At 39.8% G+C, this 21,894-nt stretch overlaps 1 protein-coding gene across 10 annotated transcripts in view; it reads left to right on the top strand.

Moving 5' to 3' along the window:
• The first annotated feature begins 9,260 nt into the window (after nucleotides 1-9,260).
• CSNK1G3 (casein kinase 1 gamma 3) overlaps nucleotides 9,261-21,894 on the top strand; it is a 116,196-nt gene continuing 103,562 nt past the window's right edge. For 6 of the 10 annotated variants that reach the window (XR_011471218.1, XR_011471219.1, XM_070412536.1 and 3 more), the window contains exon 1: nucleotides 9,261-9,643. The gene's annotated coding sequence lies outside the window, so the exon portion shown is untranslated. The remainder of the gene's footprint in view (nucleotides 9,644-21,894) is intronic. The other 4 variants (XM_070412541.1, XM_070412543.1, XM_070412540.1 and 1 more) reach the window with 2 other exon arrangements.

Raw genomic sequence — 21,894 nt, forward strand, 5'->3', positions numbered from 1 at the left:
TGTCTCTTACAATGCCCCTCAATGTAAGCAACGTCATATCAGAAAGGAGCCATTTGGTAAAGCAAGACTATGAGGTGTGCTTTTTTTGGTGGTGGAGGAGGCACAAAATAATGTTGGCCAGAGAGATCTGACTAAGCCCAAGGATGAATTTAACAGTGTCTGTAGAAATTGGACTGCATATTTTTTAGAAAATTCTCCAAAATATTTTTAAAATGCATTTTTGGTGACTATTATTTATGTGACCAAGCAGTTTAAAGTTATACTCTCAAACATTTTTCTTGATCATTAATAGCAGACCCATTAATTAGATTGATAAATTCTTATCAAAGCTAAGCCTAAACAGAACATGTTAGAACAGACACTATCTAATTTCAAACAAGTGCAACTTCCTATTGAATTCCTCAAGGATAAACTAGTTGAAAAGAGTACCAGGTACATAGAATAATAAGCAATAAAAAGCTGGAGAATGTTTACTAAACCTAATTTCCAATAATTACTTGTGTACATATATATGTAGCCGAAAAGACCAATATATAGGGTGTCCCAAAAATGTATGTACACAATTTGAATAATGATAAAGGCTGGTATTATTAAAATACATTTAATTTCCAAAATTGAGCTATCAGCTGTTAAAGTGTGTATACATTTTTTAGGACACTCTGTATGTGTGTGTATAAATTGCATACAAATAAATATTGGTTCTTTGGTTTAAAGTACCTCTCCTTCTTTGAGACTTGACATTTGGAATAAGTGTTGATTAAGAAGTACCTGACTACAGACCACAGTGATTCTCTGACTGGTGCTGCTTCCTGTGAGTGCTGTAATCCTCAAAGCTGTGCTTAGAAAAAGGTTTTAGGTTTTCCTTTAGCCTGTCCTTCTCCATTCCTCTCCCATATACATACTTCCAGTTGCTCTGATTCACCTTGGTATAAAGCACTAATTTAGGATCCCTTTTTCCCTCTTTCTTCCTCCCTCTCTTCTTTCTTTCCTCATTCTTTCCTCCTTTGCCTCAACAGGTTCAATTTGGAGGAGTGCTATTGTAGTTGTAAGTAATCTTGCAATCTGATTGTATGTGCCCGGGTCTCCTACTTACCTCTCTGACTACATCATGAAAAGCAGCATAAATACATGGATTTTGGAGCCAGACATTTCTGTATTCAAATCCTAGCTCTGCTATTTACTAGCTGAGCTACCTGCACACTTTGCTTCAACTCCCTCCAAGTGTTATTTTCCTCATCCATAAAAAGGAAAAAACCTACCTATAAATATTAAAAAAAAATGTTTTCTAGAGAGTGCCTGACACTCTGTAGTTGTCAGTTTCACTCTATTCCATTTACTATTATATAAGGCTTGTAGGCAGCACTGATGAAATTATTCTCAGAGTGACATTTCTAAGTGTTGGGTCCTTATCTTAGCCACTGAGATTAGGCTCTACCCCCTTTAACAAACCTCAAATTCTTCCTTGTGACTAGGTACCTGTGTTAGGCAGAATAATGTCTCTCCCCCCACCCCTACCCCACCCCACCAGATGTCCAAACCCTAATCCTCAGATCCTATGACTATATTATTTTACGCAGCACAAGAGGCTTTGCATTAAGATTACGTTTAAAATTTTGAGAAGGGAGATTATTCTGGATTATCTCTGGGGACTCAGCGCAATCACAGGACTCACAAGTGCAAGAGGAAGGCAGGAGGGCGAGAGTCAGGAGCAGCCATCAGTGTGATGTGATGCTGGCTTTGAAGGCGGAGAGGGGCCACCAGACAGGGAATGCAGGAAGCCTAGAATATGGAAAACACAAGGAAATGAATCCTCCCCCGCAGCCTCCAGAGGAGCACAGCCCTGCCAACATGGAGATTTTAGCTCAGTGAGAACTCTGACCTCCAGACCCGTAAGATAATAAATTTGTGTTGTATTAAACACTAAATTTGTAGTAATTTGTTACAGCAGCAATAGCAAACTAATGTGCCGTTTTCTGCTTGTCTTTCTTCTAAAGGCTCTGTTATGTGTCCAGTGTGGGGGCTGAAGGTGCTCATTGCAACTGAGTTGGGCTTGTTTCTGGGCCTTCTCAGTGGCCTGAGCTAAGAAATATCTATATACAATACCTATGAGTGAGTAATAATATTTCAAATTCAGGATTATAGGCTATTTAGATGGCCACTTGTGTCATCTGTATCAACATCAGGGATGACAGAATTAGAATATGCCATAATTACTCATTTTGCTTTATCCCAGATCTCAGAAAAACCACCTCAGCACTACCACCAACAATATGATTATTAAAAAGTAAAAATTTTTTTTTTGCAGTTGTTTGGTCGATAGAATATTCCTGTGAGGAATAAACAGTCAAATTATTATATTTTAAAGTCACTTGGTATTATGATCTTTTAAAAACTCATTTTACATGTACAGTATAAAAATAATTCTTCCCCTCTATTTACCAATCATCATCCCCATATCTGCTAGATAATTATTTTTATTACTTTGGACAATGTTTAAGTCTATTGAGTTTAATAATAATAACTGACATTTATTTTAACAGTCACATATAATTGGGTTTTCTGATATCTTGACATGAATTTTAAAGCCAGCTTCTATTTTATTTTTTGCAGCCTTTGTCAGGAATCAGTAGCCTGTTCAACAACACTGATAGGTTTCCAGTGAGATGTTAATGGCTGTTTCAAAGGCATGCAGGAGGAAGTGGAGGACTGCAGCTTCTGTTTGTACCGGGAACACTGCACAGCTAGATTCTCTTTAATCTTCCAAGATCAGGACTAAGTTGTTTAGCATTTGCAAAAAAAAACAACAAAAAATAAGGGCTATCCCATCGCTTACTACTCAAATAGCTAGAGTAACTTTAGAATACAGAATCTATTCCATTGTAAACAGACCAAGTTGCTTTCTCTTTGCTGACATGACTCAAGATCAGAAGAACACAGATAATATATAGAAAGGAAATGAGATACAGGATGACATTGGCTTTTATTATTATGAATATAAATTGACAAACATACACTAACCTATTAGAGTAACAGTTCTAGAAAGCAGCAAGTATTGACATTTAGTTGAGGTTTCTTCTCAGATCAGTTCACCCAAGCTGGCAGAAAACAGAGCATTAAGTCACAGTCCAAAGGGTTAGGTCTGCAACTGGCAGGGTTTCAGCCAGAAGCTAAGGTAGGACAGGCAGCCTGGTGACTGAAGGCAGCTGCACTGAAATACAAAGCTTTTCAGGGTGTGGCCAGCTTTGTCAATTAAGAGAATAGAAGCCTGAAGCTAGGGAGCCTCCTAACAACAGTGAGATAGTCAGAGATTATATTAGGGTAAAGCCAATGAAGAGAAGAAGCAGGACTGACCTACAGCTTATAATTCAAATGTTCCCGTGGGCACAGAGCCAGGCCACATAAAAAGGGATATAAGGAGGAGAGACAACAGTGAGCTGAACCAAAATCCAGGAATGAAAGTGATCAGGATTTTTCAGTCGCAAACAATAGAAACTTACTATGGGGAATGCTAGCAAACAGAATTGAGTGAAAGGCAATTGGAGGGGGGATGGGAGGGTGCCTCATAGAATTGACAGGAAGCTGGAGGTACTGGTTTGGGCAGAATCCAAATGTTCCAAAGGCCGGAAGGTGGAATCCTAGTCACTGTCTTACGGCAGGAACTACTTGGTTAGTGTGCTGCATTTAGAACGGAGTGCCATTCCCACTGTTTTTAGATTGTGTGTCCCTCTGCTCAAGATTCAAATGTAGGGAGAGAGCATCCATTTGGCATTGCTTAGGCAACGTGTCCCCCACTACTCCTCCCTCACCTCATACCTACAGGGAGGCAGAGCCCCTGGTCACAGAATATAATGAGTTGGAGAAAAGCCATCAGAAGGAAATCTGGATGCTATTAAGAAAGGGTAAACAGATGCTAAACAGCCAATACACCATAAATGTCCAAATACATGTGGTAAAATAAAGAAAAATAGGCCCTGGAGCAAATTTAAAGAATGTTTTGCCGCAGGACGGCAAATCTAGTTCTGTGTAGGTCTTGGACTTTTAAAGCTGGGGAACAGCTTGGGGCCTGATATTTCCAACTTTTGATTACCATTCATGTAGGATTAAGAAATATAAGTTCCTAGGAGTCACATGGTAGCTAACAACGAATATATTTGAATTCTTACTATATGCCAGGCACAGTGGTAAGTGCATTAAAGATTCATCATTGCTTTTAATCTTCCTGACATTGATATGAAGTAGGTGTTACTGACTCATTTTACAAATGAGCCAACTGAGATTCAGATTACCTAAATTGTGCAAAGAAGGAAAATAGAAAGAAACTGAAATGTGGTATAATGCTAATTATAGGAGAAGTACTAGTAGAATGAGAACTAAATGGAAGTGAGGGTTCTAACTAAGACATTTGCCTGCCTCTTATATTCTGCTGACCTTATGATCTTATTCAGCCAGATAGGACATCAATAGCATCATAGGAACTGGTGGGAGGATAAAGACATGTCTGGAATTTAGCAGTAGTGGTTGGTGAAGAGAGGGATGAAGAACAAGCATGACCAAGACTAAAGAAACCTAATTAAACACAGATGCAGACCCCCACAAGGCAGTTCTCTGTTCATTGTCCAAAGGGCACATGAAATTCAGACATGGCTTAGACAAGGTTTGGCCCCAATGTGGGCCTATCCAGAAGAAGAATATAGTAATTCTGTAAGCCTAGTCAGTTGCCTAGGATCTAGTCAGAAACTGGGACTGGTGAACAATTATCTAAACCAAACTTACAACTTCTTCACATTGGATGGAGTTCTGGGGAAGCATACGGTTTCAATGAGAAAAAGAAACCAAAGGAGAAGGCCAGTGCGGCAGACAGGGAAAACATGATAAGGCATAAAAGACAGGGAAGTGGCACAGTTGGAAGTCTACACTCTAATTCAGAGCTCTTACTTGGCGTCCTACACGTACATTCAGAGAACTGTGTGATTCCTGTGAGTGGGAGTTGATAAGACACGTAGTCTTGGTTAGATCTGGCTCATGAGCTGTGCAATGAGCTCCTGAGATAGATATCAGAGAAATATCACTACAGGGAGCAAAATAAAACCAAGGGAGGAAAAAATGAAACAGAGAACAATTATGATGACCGTCTCTCAACCATAGATCTATATGTTACCCAGAATTCAAGCTGTTGTTGAAACCATTACAAAAAAATCACAGCGTTAGCTAACTCCTGCATTTATCGCAAAATAGCATTCTTTAGATAGCCAAGCTTGCTTAAAAGCTGCCAAAATTCAGGCCTGCTAATGGAACAAACAAACAAACAACAACAACAAAATTAAATTGCCTAGCAAGAGATAGCCACTCTTTTTGGTAAGACACCTTTATACTTTTCTTGGTGTTTGTAAGTTTTCTCTGTAAACAATTTTCTTTATTGAAGTACTTTATCTTAAGAATGTATTCTTTTCTTCTATGAGGCTTTAACATTATGTTGTCCACAGTTATCTTCCTTTATTGATATCTCCTCTAACCTTTACCTGCTCTTTTATTTATAGATGATATACTCTCTACATAGAACATATTCCTTTGAAGAGTGCTATGGACCATATTGTGTCCCCCCAAATTCATATGATGGTATTTTAATTATTAATGTGATAGTATTTAGAAATGAGGCCTTTCATATATAATTAGGTTTAGAAGAAGTAATGAGGGTGGGGCCCTCATGATGCAATTAGTGCCTTTTAAGAAGAGGAAGAGAGAGTGATTGCATGCATCCAGTAAAGGCCACCTGAAAGCCTAGAAGATTGGTCTCACCAAAATAAGACCATGCCGCCACTCTGATCTCAGATTTCCAGCCTCCAGAACTGTGAGAAAACAAACTTCTATTGTTTAAACCAGTCAATGGTATTTTGTTATTTCAGCAGAGCTAAGAAAAGGAATCTTTAAGATACGATTTTATTAAACACTAGAGGCCTGGTGTATGAAATTTGTGCATGGGTGTGTGTGTGTGTGTGTGTGTGTCCCTTTACTGAGCCTGCACCCTCTCCAACCCGGGATCCCTCTCACAATCCGGGAATCGCTGGCTCCTAACCGCTCACCTGTCTGCCTGCCTGATCCACCTAACTTCTCTCCCCTGCTGGCCTGATTCCCTAACTGCTCTCCCCTGTCAGCCTCATCCCCCTAACTGCTCTCCCCTGTAGGCCCAATCTCCCTCACTGCTCTCCCCTACTGGCATGATCCCCCTAACTGCTCTTTCTTGCTAGCCTGATTGCCCCTAACTGCCTCTGCCTTGGCCCTGCCACTGTGGCTTTGTCCAGAAGGACATCCTGAAGGTCACCTGGAAGATGTCTGGTCTAATTAGCATATTACCCTTTTATTAGCATAGATTACTGAAGATTATTATAATAAAGTGCAATAGCCTCTCAGAAAAGTTTTGTGATTCTTGTACTTTCATTTTTCCATCTACAAAATACTTAAAACCATCCTTTCAGAAATGTATAAACCAGTGTTTTGACCTTTTCTAGCTGTAGTCATGTAACAATATGAAGGAAAGGTTGCTAAGTGACAGCTTCCCCTGAACCTGATGTATCTGCATTCTGACTGGCTTTCTCTCAGGATCCTTCCTTTTCCTCCCCTTGACTACAGGCTTGACTGGGGAAGAAGTTATTTTCCTGGTTGTAGTGAAATATGTTGCTCTGCTCCCAGGCTTTGTCTACTATCACAATGTCTCATTTTGCATTCTTTCTCTTTCTACTTGACCATTTATTTTTTCTTAATTACATTTTTCCTCCATCAAGTTTACCTTAAGGCTAGTATTGAGAAAGAAAGAAATTATTTGGTAATGCTTCAGGCTGTACCCTATGTCAACCAGTAAGTCTCCATGCTAGGTTTACCATTAGGGTGAAACAAAATATTTGGAAGAAAATGTTTCCTTTGTTTTTGTTTCGAAGAGTGGAGTTTTTAAGTATCTTAATCTCATAATTTTGTATTTTAATTTTAACAGGTTTTCACTTATCACGTCATCTTGGGCAAGTCAATTAACCTCTATGAGGCTAACATTTCTCATTCCTAACAGAAGAAAAATAATAATAGCTGGAAATTTATTTTAAAGGGTTGTCAGAATCAAATGTAATAATACAGTGTTTATACAAATGTTGGTTGTTACATTGTTAGTTGGGAAAAATCTACCTGTATTTAACTCAGCCAGATTGGCCACATTGTTAATACACTGCATCAAAGCAGAGTGTTAGATCAGTGATTTTTGACCTTTACAATCTCATGACACACATAAACTAATTACTAAAAATCTGTGGCACACCAAAAATATATTTTTTGCTGTTCTGACAAAAAATAGGTATAATCTTGATTCATTCACACAAGTTAGCTATTGTTGTTTTGTCTGTTGCCATTTTTTAATTTGACAATCTAAAGGAAAAGAGATCAGTGCCCCTGACTAAATAGTCAGGTATTGCATGTTTTAAAAATTCTTGTGGGCTCTGGCCGGCTTGGCTCAGGGGATAGAGCGTCAGCCTGCGGACTGAAGGGTCCCGGGTTCGATTCGGCCAAGGGCACATGCCTGGGTTACATGCTCGGTCCCCAGTGGGGGGTGTGCAGGCAGCAGCCAATTGGTGATTCTCTCTCACCATTGATGTTTCTATCTCTCTCTCCTTCTCCCTTCCTCTCTGAAATCAATAAAGAAATATATTTAAAAAAAATTCTTGTGGCACACCAGTTGAAAGTTACTGTGCAAGATTAATCTTTGGTGTTTATTTGTATTTTGGGCATATTTCTTGATCAATTTGTGTAAAACAAGTTTGGCAAAGGAGAGTATTTTAATAGTATGAATAAGGAACCTGGGAAGAAAATGATTATAGCACAAATCTACATGTTATCGCTCTCATAATCTTTAATGGTACACTGGAAACTTGCACTTAGCAAATTTCTCTTTTGACAAAATGCTTTGTTTTCATGTCCTACAAATTCTTTACTTTGGAGAGAATTATAGATACATTTTGTGAAAAGTAAAGCTATCTATTTTCCCTTTTCTGCAAAAGAAAGATTCAACTTTCTTGATAAAGTGAAATATATCAAAACATTAAAATATTTGATAAACGAATCTTTAAACATAGCTCCAGGCTATGATTTTTCTTTATGCACACCTTAATGTCTGAAGTTAAAAAAGGGTTTTAGACAAAAGTATTATTAAGAATAACAATTTTTCGCCCTACCCAGTTTGGCTCAGTGGATAGATTATCGGCCTGCGGACTGGGGGGTCCCGGGTTCGATTCCGGTCAAGGGCATGTGCCTTGGTAGCGGGCACATCCCCAGTGGGGGGTGTGCCGGAGGCAGCTGATCGATATTTCTCCCTTATCGATGTTTCTAACTATCCCTCTCCCTTCCTCTCTGTAAAAAATCAATAAAATATATTTTTAAAAAAGTAACAATTTTTCAAAAATTAAAGTTTCAGGGTCCTCTACAATGTCTTCATGGTGGATCTATGTCCACAGAGGTCTTCCAAAGAGACCTATCTTCATCCCAGTTAACCAACTATCAGAGAGAGGAAGAATGTAATCTGCCATTTCTCTGTGGTCAGAAAGGACCAGAAAGTGGAGTCAGAAAACATGGATTCCAGTTAGTGTTTTACAACTTGATGACTTGAGTGGTTTGGCCTCTCGGAACTCCAGGAGGTTCATTTGAAAAACTGAGGTAATCACCACCACAGTATATAGTTCAGAGGATTACCTGAACTCACAAACTGAGCAGCTGAATCCCTGGTGTATCACTGGGTCACAAAAAATGTGGGCGTACCTGCCAATCATGTCACTCCCTTAGAGCAGGTCCTAAAACTCTTGGGCACCTGGAGGGCTGTGCTGGGCACCCTCGGGGAAGCCTTGGCACCCTGAGTTGGCACAATGGCGCCCTCAGACTCTATGCTCACTCAAGCCACGGAATTTTTAGTAGCTTTCCTAATCCCTGGGTGTTTTCCTTCCAGTTCTCCCCACAAACTTCGCCAAGCCTCTCAACTAGAGGAACACAATTCCTCCAGGGTCTCCCCTACGCATCGCTCGTAAGGAAGTGGGCAGGAAGGAGTGGTCTGGTCATTATACGCCTGGCCAGCCAATCAGCGTGCTGCCTCTCTTCCGGTCGGCGAGCCGACCAATCCGAGCAAGCCAGTGTAATCTTCGGCTCCACTCGGCTCTTTTCGCTGTTGCGGGCAGCGTGGGGGCCGCCGCCGCCGCCAGAGAGACGCTTTCCTCTTTTTATTTTTTTTCCGCGTGTTCACTTCCGGGTCCGGCGCCGATCCGGATGCCCGAGGCAGAAGGATGTTTGACCTCCGGATAAGCGAGGCGCTGCTGTGCATTCATTCCCGGCTGCATCGGTGGCGGCAGCAGCGGCCCGGGCGGCGACTCTCCAGCCGGAGGCGGCGGTAGGAGGCACCGGCAGGAGTGCAGGCACCCAGTCCGCGCCGAGCTGCGTTACCTCCCTTGCTCGGTCCTTCCCCCCTACCTCGCTCGCGCCCTCCCTGCGTGGCTCGCTTTCCTCCTCCGGCCGCCGGCGGGTGTGATGTGCCGCCGCCGCTGCCCCCGCCGCTGCTGACGGACGGACCGGGGGCGCCGCCCGCGCCCGGGCCGACCCCGCTGCTCGCGGCCGCGCCTCTGAGGTAAAGCCCCCTCCGCGTCGGCGCCGGGCCGTGTGGCTCGGCGGCAGCCTCTTGGCGGCCGCGGCTCCCTTCTTCCCGCGGGGGGGGCGGGGGGGATGGAGGCTGGGTGGGCTGGGGTCCCGGGCTGAGTGGGGTGGGGTGCGGAGAGGGCGGGGGCCTCGGAGCGGGGTGGGCGAGGCCCCGGGCGGGAGGCGCGGTGGCGCGGGGCGGGGGGAGGGGGGGTGGGCGCCGCGGCCGGGGCGAGGGCGCGGAGGGCTCGGGGCGCCGGGAGGGGGCCGCGGGCGGCGGGCCGGGCTGGCTGCACAAGTTGCCCGAGTGGTGCGGCGCGAGCGGGGTCTGGGGGGAGGAGGGCGAGCTGGGGGCAGGCAGGGCTCCTTTGGGGCGGGTTTGGAGGTCGGGAGCGCAGTTCCCAGCACTCCTCGATGGTGTCCAGACCATTACCTTCCGAGTGGGGGTTTGGAGGAGCGGGGGTTTGGGCCGGAGGGAGGATGGCATGGGTCTGATGGAAGGAGGTGTCAGGGGCCAGCCCGCATTCATTTCAGGGTAAACTTCCCGTCGGGGCATTTGTGTTCAGGCAGGGGGGCAGGGATTTACCTATTGGATTGAGCTCCGGACTTAGCTGAAAACTTAACCGAGGCTTTAGTCGGAGTCACAGAATTACTCTGCTGGTGGTTACTGTTTCCGTGCGGGTTTGTTTATCCCACATGCAGGGGAAGCGACACGCAGAAGCGCAGGTTCTCATGGTCCGCAGCCCCCACATCTCTGTTCCGCGGGCGGGCGGTGATGGCGATGTGCGTGGTGGTGGGGTGGGGGGAGTGAGGTCGGTGTATGGTCGTCCTGGTCCTCCCTGGGAAGGAGGAAAAGTGAATGGGTGGGAGAGAGTCTGTGTGGGAGATGGCTACTGTTGCTACACTGTGCGAATGTTTTAACTCTGGTGTCAGGAGTGCTGAGGCTGGTCAGCAAGTGGCCCCCTTTTAACCTATTGTTTTAGAACATCGACTTGGAAAATTTAAGACCAGCTGATTTTTAATAAGCTAAGAAAATAAGTCAGTATTTATTCCTTTTGCTTTTGCAGTTCTTGTGATAGGAATGACATCTGCCCACAGATAGTAAAATAAGTTGAACTATATCTAAGTTGGAATACTTTTTACAATATAAATACCTAATTTTTAAAGCGCTGTATATATTTTTGAGGAATCCTTTCTTTTCCTATAAATAAGTTGGGCGATAAAAAGATCACAACAATTATAATAAGAATGATTTAAAATTAGATGTGAGGCCACTTTTAAGAAGACATTTTCCACCAAAAATTAGATCTGGTTTGTGGCATTCTTAGTAGCTGTTTGGAGAAAGGGGGAGAGAGATGTACTTAGTGTATTTTACAATTATTCCCAAACTTTGTCCCCATTGTATACATTAGCCTTTATAGTTGCACAAAAGATGAAAACTATATTTATGGGCACTGGAAGAAAGATGTTATCAAATAAATTACATGGCTTTGATATAGATTCTTAGCAGAGTGTATAGACACTTTTGTTTTCAGGGAGTTTGCATTTCTGGGTATGTATCAGGTATAAGTAGTTTTTTTTAAATGGAGGACAGGAAAGTTAATTTTAATGTTGATATGTATGAGACTTTTGGGGAGCTCTTGGGAAATGATTATCTTTATGGATGATTTATTGTGCTCATTGACCTCTGTTGCAATAACAAACTTGAAAAAGTCAATGCGTTCTGTAGTTATTAATGTTTTCATTATTGTATTTGTAGGTATTAACTATTAATAAAATCTTCAACACATCAAAGTCATTTATTCCCTCAAATGAAAGGACTGGGATTAGAATCAAGGATAGTATAGTTCAGCCTGGACCTTTAATATGTGCAAGGGCGTTTTACTGTGTGGTGAGGATGGAAGAGTGGGTAGAATATGAAGATGAATGAAACCCAGTAGCTGCCTTCAAGGGAGAAGCAGACTTGCACAGATATGATTGCAACACAAAACTCCTGTGGGCTTTATTAGGTGCATGGAAACATTGTGTGTGTGTGTGTGTGTGTGTGTGTGTTACTAATTTTTGACTGGGGAATTATGAATGAGTTTACAGCTGGTAAACTCCATTTGGGCCTTAAAATATTTTAATGGGCAAATTGAGGGCTGTGTGTGTATGGGGCAGTTTTCCAGGTGAAGGGAACGACATGAGCAAAGGCATGTGGGTTGGATGTTATGGGTCCTGTTGAGCTGGACATAAAAGGCTGCTGTGCCCGGAGGTCTTTGTGGGAGAGGAAGCTATGAAAGTAGGTGGAGATTAGGCCAGAGAAATCCAGCCTACCTTCCTTGTATTTAAAAATGAGTCATTTTGAGGTATGAAGGTCCAAGTGTATAGAGTCTTTGCTGATAGGAAATAGGTAAGGCAAATAAGGGATAGTATATTGAAGGAAATAAAATGTAACAGAATAGTCAACTTCTTATCATTTATGCTAATGGAGGAAAATAGAAAAGTATAAAACCTAAAACAGTTTATACATGGCTTACCATATTTCTTTACTTGCATTTGAATATGGGTGTGTCTGGTAATCTGTTAATTGGTTTTACATGAAATAAATCCAGACTGTAAAAATGTGACTCAGGAATAAATGGAAAGCAGCAGTCCATTTACTTCTCTGTGTCCCCTCTGTAATCCCCATGCTGGGACTGGGCCATTATTCTGGTTAGTTACTGGTTCAGATTTTTTTCAAAATGGAACAGGTAGTTGTTTAGTTTCAAAGGGCTTGCCAAAAGGATGTATCAAACGAAATAGAGGGCATGCTGAAATGTTAAGTAACAAAACAAAATACAGTTCATTGGATAGTTACATTATTGTTACACGTTTGAAGGTGAGATTTACTATGGTTAAAATAAACTGTAAGGAGTCTACATCCAAAGAGAATTGACTTAATAATAAGATGATAAAATGAGAAACTTCCACAGTTCCAGATAAATTATGTATAAGGTTTTTAGTCATCTTAAATACCAGATGTCCCTAAAATGATTTAAGTTATTGTCATAGGAGTGTTTAGAAAAATATCACTCTCTCAACACCAGTGTTTAAGTTCATATTGAATCATGTTACAGGGAAGATGGTTTGATAGTTTTTTGCTATTTCCCTTTTAATCTTCAAAAAGGAATTACATTATAACTGAAATTGTGTTATTTTGAACCTCCCAATAACAATACCTGTTACAATTTAAGTGCCTATTTTGTATAGGGACCATACAGTAAATACTACTCTTCAGACAACTCTATGAGTTAAGTGGCATAAACCCTCACTTTGACTGTAGGAAATAATCTTCTAGAGTTTAAGCAATCTGTTTTATATCTTGAAAGTAGCACAGTACATACTTAAATTAAAAAAAATTTATTTCTGGCTTCAAAGTCTAAAACCACGAAGTGATCTGTTTTTTCTAATCTTCTGTCTTCCCCTTCCTCCTTCCTTCTTCCCTTCCTTCCTCCCTTCCTTTCTCCCTTCCTTCCTTCCTTCCTTCCTTCCTTCCTTCCTTCCTTCCTTCCTTCCTTCCCCCCTCCCTCCCTTTCTTTTTTCTTTATTTCTTTTTTTTTCTTTTCTCAAGCAGTTAACACTTAGTGGCATTGATTGGTGTTATTAATATGTGTCTGGGTGTTGGTTTGTCAAGATGTAATTTCTTTGGAAATAGCAGTTTGGGGGTATCTGAAGTTCTCTAACTATAGAGATTCTGTAGGAGAAGACAGTATGGTTTTAGTAACTTAAGCTACTTCAGAGTATCACTTTTGTGTTGATCTGCAGGATAGAACTATACTTGGGATTCTTAATGTATAGAAATCAAGTGTGTATTACCCATTCATATAGAGCAGCGACCCTTTCACAGGGGTCACCTAAGACCATCGGAAAACACATATATAATTACATATTGTTTTTGTGATTAATCACTGTGTTTAAATTATGTTCAATTTGTAACAATGAAATTGGGGGTCACCACAACACGAGGAACTGTATTAAAGGGTCGCGGCATTAGGAAGGTTGAGAACTACTGATATAGAGTGACTTCGGCGAGTCTCTGAACTACTCAGAAAAAATGGAATGAGAGATATATGGGGACAGATAAGTTTTAGAGACACAGTGGAGGCTGCTGTGTAGCCATGTTTTCTCCAGCTCCTTTCTCAAAGCTAAGATTTAGAATTTAGAAATGTGTTTCCTCCTATTGTGGGACCTTCGGAAGATATGTATGATTTGTTCTTAAACCATAGTAAGTGCTTTGTTATATTCTCTCATGCCATTTCATGCTCATCATCTTTGTCAGAAAGAATTCTTAACAGTGAACTTGAAATGTATGTATTTGATAGATACGACTCTACACAGTTTGGTCATTTTCTTTACAATGTTATATCACAGTTGTAGTTTAATTTAACGAAAATCTCTAGCTAAGTTATGTCCACATCTGCCTAAGTCACATCCACATTTTTTATAGCATTCATTGGTATTAGGTAAAATCTCATGATAGATAATCTTTTTCTTAAACAAACTTCTATTGCTTTTTTCGTTAGTGAAGTAATGTCAGATTTTAGCTGTATTCAAAATTAGTACATTTATTTAGATGATTTGTGTTGAACTACTTTCTTTAGTTATGAGGATACTGTTCTGTGTGGTGTGTAGCCATTTCAAAAACAAATCAGCCCAGCCAGCATGGCTCAGTGGTTGAGCTTCTACCTATGAACCAGGAGGTCACAGTTGGATTCTCACACAGGGCACATGACCGGGATAGGCAGCTGATCAATTATTCTCTCTCATCATTGATGTTTCTGTCTCTCCCTCTCCTTTCCTCTCTGAAATCAATAAAAATATATTTTAAAAAAATCAACACATAAGCACACACACAAAAACTCCCAACAAAATTTTAAAATTAAATAAAGGGAGAGGTTATTCTGTGATTATGTTCTTCATCAAGATTGAGAAAATTTCCCCTGGCCATTGTGGCTCAGTTGGTTGGGCATTGTCCAGTGCACCAAAAGGTTGCCAGTTCTGTTCCCAGTCAGGTCACATGCCCTGTTGCGAACTCAATTTCCAGCAGGGGGCGTGCAGGAGGCAGCGGATAGATGTTTAGCTCTCACATTGGTGTTTTTGCTCCCTCTCCCTTTCTCTCTCTAAAAATCAAAAATTCTTTAAAAAGAGATTGAGAACATTCATATAAAGTGCCCAGGTGTGATGCCTGGCACTGTTTGATTCTTAGAAGCAGATTTAGAAGTTGCTGATATATATGAGTTGTTACAGGGTTGATTGGTAGATAGAATAAGCAAAGACCTTTAGGAGCAGCCTTTTATAGATGAATCTCTTTTAACTCACTTCTGCTTAACTCCCTCAAAAGATTAAGTGGTACACTTCATTTACTGCTTGATGCTCTTGCTACATCACCGAATGGCAGTAGACTCTAGTTTGTTCTTGAACTTTTACTCCAACCAGTTACTGTATACTTACCAAGAATTATTTGTGTTTATACCCAACAAATTGTTAATGGCAGTTGTACCTGATGTTGTAATTACATAGTTTAATGAAACATTATTCAGTGAACTGTGAAGGCAAAAAAGATGCTTGTATGAGAACCAGTGGGCACTTTGAAAACAGGTGAGTAGCTAAAATTAATTAACAGTTGAAACAAGTGTGGGTGAAATAAATTTAAACAGTTAGGGAAAAAATTATAAAAATCTAAAAAGCTTCTGCTTGCTTTTAAGCATTTGTGAGATGTCTTTCCATGTTTAAGAAATAGAAATTGGAAATCACAGGTGATGTACTATGGACATGGTTTTTAGAAAAAGGTAAAATAGCACTACAATTCATAGACCCTTACTTAAAAGATGATAGTCTTGCATTAAAAGATTGTCTTGAGAATGTACATTTTAATATTTTAGTTGCAATAAAAATGTTAAGGTATGTAGATTTTTGAATGATACCCTTTTTGAACTAACTTAAGAGCTGTTGGTTAATAAAAATATATTAAAGAGACTATCTGTTTCTAAAATATCACCTACTTTATACTCTCTCTTAGAGATTTATTTAATAGCATTCTCTTTAAAAAAGAAATATTGCTATTCTTGAACCTATAGTCATTCATACTTTAGGGTGAATTGCTTAGTTATCTAGTCATATATTCAATCTGTGGTTCTCATGTATTTCTTGATATGGTCCCTCATCGGATTTCATATGCTACTTACTCAGCTTTTTACAGCATCAGGGTTGGAGAGAAGTTGTTTTATAATTCCAGTGACTCCTCAACCTGTGTAGGAACTACTGGAATGAATTGGTAGAGGAAATGGTCCCTTGGAAGAGGAAATGCTATACCCTGATGTGTACCAGGAGCACTTGTGCTTGTTGCAAAGCATGTTGATCTAGCAGAGTATAGTACAGTGATGGCGAACCTATGACACATGTGTCAGAGGTGACATGCGAACTCATTTTTTTGGTTGATTTTTCTTTGTTAAATGGCATTTAAATATCCTAATAATAGACAAACATGGTAATTGACCGTACCTTTGCTACGCCTCCCACTGGCTAATCAGCGAGATTTTCAAATTAACCGCCAACAAAGATGGCGGTTAATTTGCATATGTAGGCGTGAAGCGGCGGAGTGAAAACTGAAGGCAGCTCCGGCCAGAGCGAAGGCCTGGGTCCTGGGTGCTGGAGGAAAACCGGTGCCGGCAGCCATGGGAAAGGAAGGCCTATTGCATGAATCTTTACATGCAACAGGCCTCTAGTATAAAATAAATATCAAAAATATAAGTCTTTGTTTTACTATGGTTGCAAATATCAAAAAATTTCTATATGTGACACGGCACCAGAGTTAAGTTAGGGTTTTTCAAAATGCTGACACGCCGAGCTCAAAAGGTTCACCATTACTGTTATAGTAGCTACCCTCCTTTTCTTGCCTACCTAGCTCGGCCTAAGTATAAAAGAGAACTTTTAGGGAGAGAAGGAGGTCTAGGTTGGGAAAGGAAAGATGGATGGGATATACTATTTATCTCGATGTCACCACATTACAATGCCTGACATGCAGTAGCTACTTCAATGGAACACTGAAGTATGGAGATAGGGCTAGTTTTTCAGAGCTTTGGTCTGCCTCTCTATGATTTTCTTGGCTCACCTCTTCCCTGTGTGTTGGATTCATCCCCAGATTGGTAGCAAGATCACATCTAGACATGCATTGGCCAGGAAATCTTTTGCACAAGCCTACCTGTATACTTTTCTCTTCATGTTTTATTGACCAGAATTAAGTCACATACATTTACTTCCTAATCAGGTATGACAAGGGGAAAGGGGCTATCATAATTGGTTTTTACTAATCAGGATATATCCCTGCAATTGGGGATGGCATTACATTTCCCTGAATTACATGGTAGACGGAGGATATTTAAAACATAATGGTAAAGAAAAATGGGGGAGAAATGGATGTTTGAGAGACAAATCAATAGTGACTACTACATCTGTTTGTTTTAGAATGAAAATAAATAATGCATATAAGTGCACTTTGAACTTTAAAGCATTGTACAAATGTAACGGATGAAAGATTAGAAAGCTGCTTCTGTGTTACCATTTTAAATATGCTCAGGTATGAATATTTTAGGAGCTAAAAACACTAATTTTCTTAATGACTAACTTTGAATCAATAAAATCCATTATCTAAGTTGTAAGATTATTTATGTTTTTCATGGAACTCATAAAGCTGTTATAACTTAAAATTAAAATTTTCTATCGATAAATTTATTTATATATATTTTTTCTGAGTTGCTGCCCTTCTCACCAAAAATTGCACACACCTTTGGTCTTACCAGATTTCTTTATTCATCCCTAGAGCAGAATAAGTGCATGAGGAAATGGGAGTTGTCAGTCAGAGGAAGGGTTTATTTTGAATTGTGGAATGCCAGTGAGATAGGAGGGAAAGTAAACTTTTTAAATATCTTGAAAGCAGCAAAATGAATGAATGAATGAATGAATGGTGGGAGAATGGGGAGGCAGGCACCACAGAATTTTAGAATTTAGAACTAATAATAGGAAGGTAGACCTCTCATGTCTTAAGTGCTAGAGCAGTCCTCTTTCTGACCAAGAGGTGAGAGGCCTTGAAAACTTATTGTTTACTTTGCTCTTTTGCTTAGGATCGTGGGCTAGTTTTTTTTAAACCGGTCAACTGGTTACCTTTAGTGCAGATATCTGTGTTCTCAGGCTATGTAAAATTGTAGCTAGATGGTTTATAATTTCTTTAAAAGTAAAACAACAGACAAATCTTTTGATCTCCTAAACCAGTGATGGCGAACCTTTTGAGCTCAGTGTGTCAGCATTTTGAAAAACCCTAACTTAACTCTGGTGCCGTGTCACATATAGAAATTTTTTGATATTTACAACCATAGTAAAACACTTATATTTTTGATATTTATTTTATATATTTAAATGTCATTTAACAAAGAAAAATCAACCAAAAAAATGAGTTCGCGTGTCACCTCTGACACCCGTGTCATAGGTTCGCCATCACTGTCCTAAACAGTCAACATCATCAACATCAACACCTCCCCTCCCCCCACCATACACACAAAATAACCTGAAACATGGCTTGCTTAAATGAAAATGCAGAAACAATGTGAGTGCTTGGAACAATATACATATATATATATATATATATATATATGTGTGTGTGTGTATATATATCTATTTATATTCATGAAAGTTGCTATCTTAAAGATTTCTCTGCTTTTAGTATATATAAAAGAGTATATGTGTTTGTATACATACTTACATATATATATTTAAACTGAATAAATATATAGACTTAATTGTTATAATTTTTGTAATGGTTGCAATTATTGTTGTAAATATACAGAATAAATCCATCCACCCTTGGGAAGGATATTTATGTTAATGACAGTTATTTAGGATGATTTTTGCTTTTATACTTTTTATACTTCTCTGTATTGTTGGAATTTTCGGATATGATTATGTATTATTTTTACCATCAGAAAAAATAGGAAATGTTTTTTATTTTGAGTATAGAAAGTGGAATCCTGGGATGTAGGATGTTTTCTTCCAGTTTATTTTTTTAACATATAATCCTGCTGTCATATATTACCTTGAGTAAAGTGTGCCTCAAATACACTCATACCTTAATAATTGTCATTATTTTTAAAATTAGGCTTATTCAAATTATTTACTTTAAAATTTAAGGTTGAAATTGGCCATATGATACCTTTTGATCCAAGTGTACTTTATAAAAGTGGTGGAGTTCTGAATATTTTGTAATTATTAATGATCTATTTTTTAACTTGTTTGGTTTTGACGTGGCACTATATTAGAGTACAGTATATTAGAGTCAAAGTTATAGTCAGAGTTTCCTTTAGTAAAAAAGGAAGTGAAAAATGGTTTTTCCCTTACACTCAGTCTGTGTCATGTTTATTTTCTATTTCTGTGAAATACTTACTTTATATTCTAGTTTTGAATACTTTCAGGTGACAGGCAAATATAGTAGGTAATGAACAGTGAGAAAAGAGAGAAAATTCCCGTTATTACACTAGTCTTATTGTGTACAGATACATGGCTACAAGGCCATTTAATAAAATACTAATTTGGCATGCAAAAATAGCCTAGTATTGTGTTGGAAGTGAAACTAGTAGGTATCAGTTGTTGGTGACGTTAAAAAACAATTGGTGTTTGTAGATGCATTTTTTAAAATTGATCTTAGAGGAAGGAGGGAGGGAGATAAAGACAGAGAGAGAGAAAGAGAGAGAGGGAGAGGGAGAGAGAGAGAAAAAGAAACAAAGAGAGAAACATCTATGTGAGAGAGAAACATTGATGGGTTGCCTCCTGCACACTCCCTGACCAGGGATCCAACCCGAAACCTGGTATGTGCCCTGACTGAGAATTGAACCCACTACCACCGTTTGCAATACGACACTATAACTGGCCAGGGCTGTAGATGCATATTTTTATAAGATGTTATTTTATTTTTTCCTTTCGTTCCAGGGACCTGAAAACAATATGAACAGTGTAAATTATGAAGAAGTGTAAATTATAAAGATATGGAATCTTATGCCAATTGTCATTTAAATATGGAACATTATTCACTGAGTCTTTTTTCCTGTTATATGAGTGTCAAGGCATATTGTGGCTAATTTTTTTTAACATATTTGAGATTCTGAAAATACTTGTAGTTAATAAAATATCAAAATATAATCAGTCTTTTAAAATCGTTCTTTTGAGTATTTTCTGATAATCTGTGAATGTTGATAACTGGAATGCATGTTTTGTGCTTATTATATGCTCTGCTGTTTACCTAAATACCCTACAGATGAAGGTTGTCTTTTGAAAACTGAAATATAAAATCTTGAACTTTGAGAATGAAATAATTAAATAAGCTAAAATAAATTTTACTATATGCACTTGTTTAAAATTTCCCAACTGAAAATTAATTTTTTTTGATCCTTACCAGAGAATATGTTTATTGATTTTAGAGAGAGAGGAAGGAGGGGGGAGGGAGAGAGAGAGAGAGAGAGAGAGAGAGGAGACATTGATGTGAGAGAGAAACATCTATTGGTTGCCTCCTGTATGTGTCCCGACTGGAATTGAATCCCCAACCTAGGTGCTCTGACTGGGAATTGAACCTGCAACCTTTTGGTATATGGGACAATGCTCCAACCAACTGAGCCACCTGGCCAGGATAGTATTTTGAGTTTTTATATATACTAGAGGCCTGGTGCATGATTAGTGCACTGGGTGAGGGGAAGTGGTCCCTCAGCCCAGCTTGCACCCTCTCCAATCTGGGACCCTTTGGGGGATGTCCGACTGCCGGTTTAGGCCCGATCCCACAAGGATCCGGCTTAAACCGGCAGTCGGACATCCTTCTCACAATCTGGGACTGCTGGCTCCCAAATGCTCGCCTGCCTGCCTGCTTGATTGCCCCTAACTGCTTCTGCCTGCCAGCCTGATCACCCCCTAACCACTCCCTTGCCAGCCTGATTGATGCCTAACTGCTCCTCTGCTGGCCCGATTGCCCCCAACTGTCCTCCCCTGCAGGCCTGGTCACCCCTAACTGCCCTCCCCTGCTGGCCTGATCGCCCACAACTGCCCTCCCTGCCAGCCATCTTCTGGTGGCCATCTTGTGATGACATGGGGGTAGCCATCTTGTGACTACATGGGGGTGGCCATCTTGTGCGAGGGTGTGATGGTCAATTTGCATATTACCTTTTTATTATATAGGATATAGGATATATATATATGTGTGTGTGTGTGTGTGTGTGTGTGAGAGAGAGAGACAAAGTAAATGAGAGAAGAAAAATGGACAAATTTTAAATATAATCCTTGTAGTCCCTGTTGTGGAGGTGGAAGTGCTACCACTTACTAAAAGTAAGAGAAAAGGGTTTATGGAGAAGGCAGTTTGTACCAAGGATTCTCAGTCCTGACATCACATTAACAATTTTTCTGGGGAACTTAACAAAAAATTATAGATATTGGGATGCTACCCATGTTAATTTATATTTGAGTCTGAGGATGGGGCCAGGACACTAGTGATATATTTTAGGATTTTCACAGGTGATTCCAGCATTGAAAATGACTGATTTATCCTTCTCTTTATATATATCTGTTAGCTCTTTTTTGAAAAATGACTTCCTTTTACTTTCATGTCCTTTTTTTATTCGGGAATGGAGGTATGAAGATAAATAAGAAATGCCTAAAAAATATTTGCAAGAGGATCAGGTTAATGAAGTGATTTCTTTTTATAGTTCCATACTAAGAATCCTTAGTGAGGCTACTCTATTCATTTCTCGTTAGCAATTTATTTAAAAAAATACATCTTTATTGTTTTCAGAGAGGGAGGGATAGGAAGAGTGAGATAGAAACATCAGTGATGAGAGAGAATCATTGATTGGTTGCCTCCTGAATGCCCCCTGCTGGGGATTGAGCCCGCAACCCAGACCTGTGCCCTTGACTGTAGTCGAACCTGCGACCTTACAATCCTCAGGCCAGCGCTCTATCCACTGAGCCAAACCAGCTAGGGTGCTTGTTAGCAATTTTTGATAAGCATAGCACCACAATTAGAGAATTTTTTGACATTTGGAAAATTTGTTAAAGGGAAATATGTATCAAGAATAAATTAAGGCCTCAATTTGGATGACCCTGGAAATCTTAAAAAACTTCAGTGGTAAAAAATATATCTTTATAAGTTATAAAAAGGCAAGAAGAATTGTTGCTCTTCAAAAGTTTTTAGCTTTA

Source organism: Myotis yumanensis, unplaced genomic scaffold (genome assembly GCF_028538775.1).
Source record: "Myotis yumanensis isolate MYYU_CA2020_CCGP unplaced genomic scaffold, mMyoYum1.0.hap1 SCAF_4, whole genome shotgun sequence".
NCBI lineage: Eukaryota > Metazoa > Chordata > Mammalia > Chiroptera > Vespertilionidae > Myotis > Myotis yumanensis.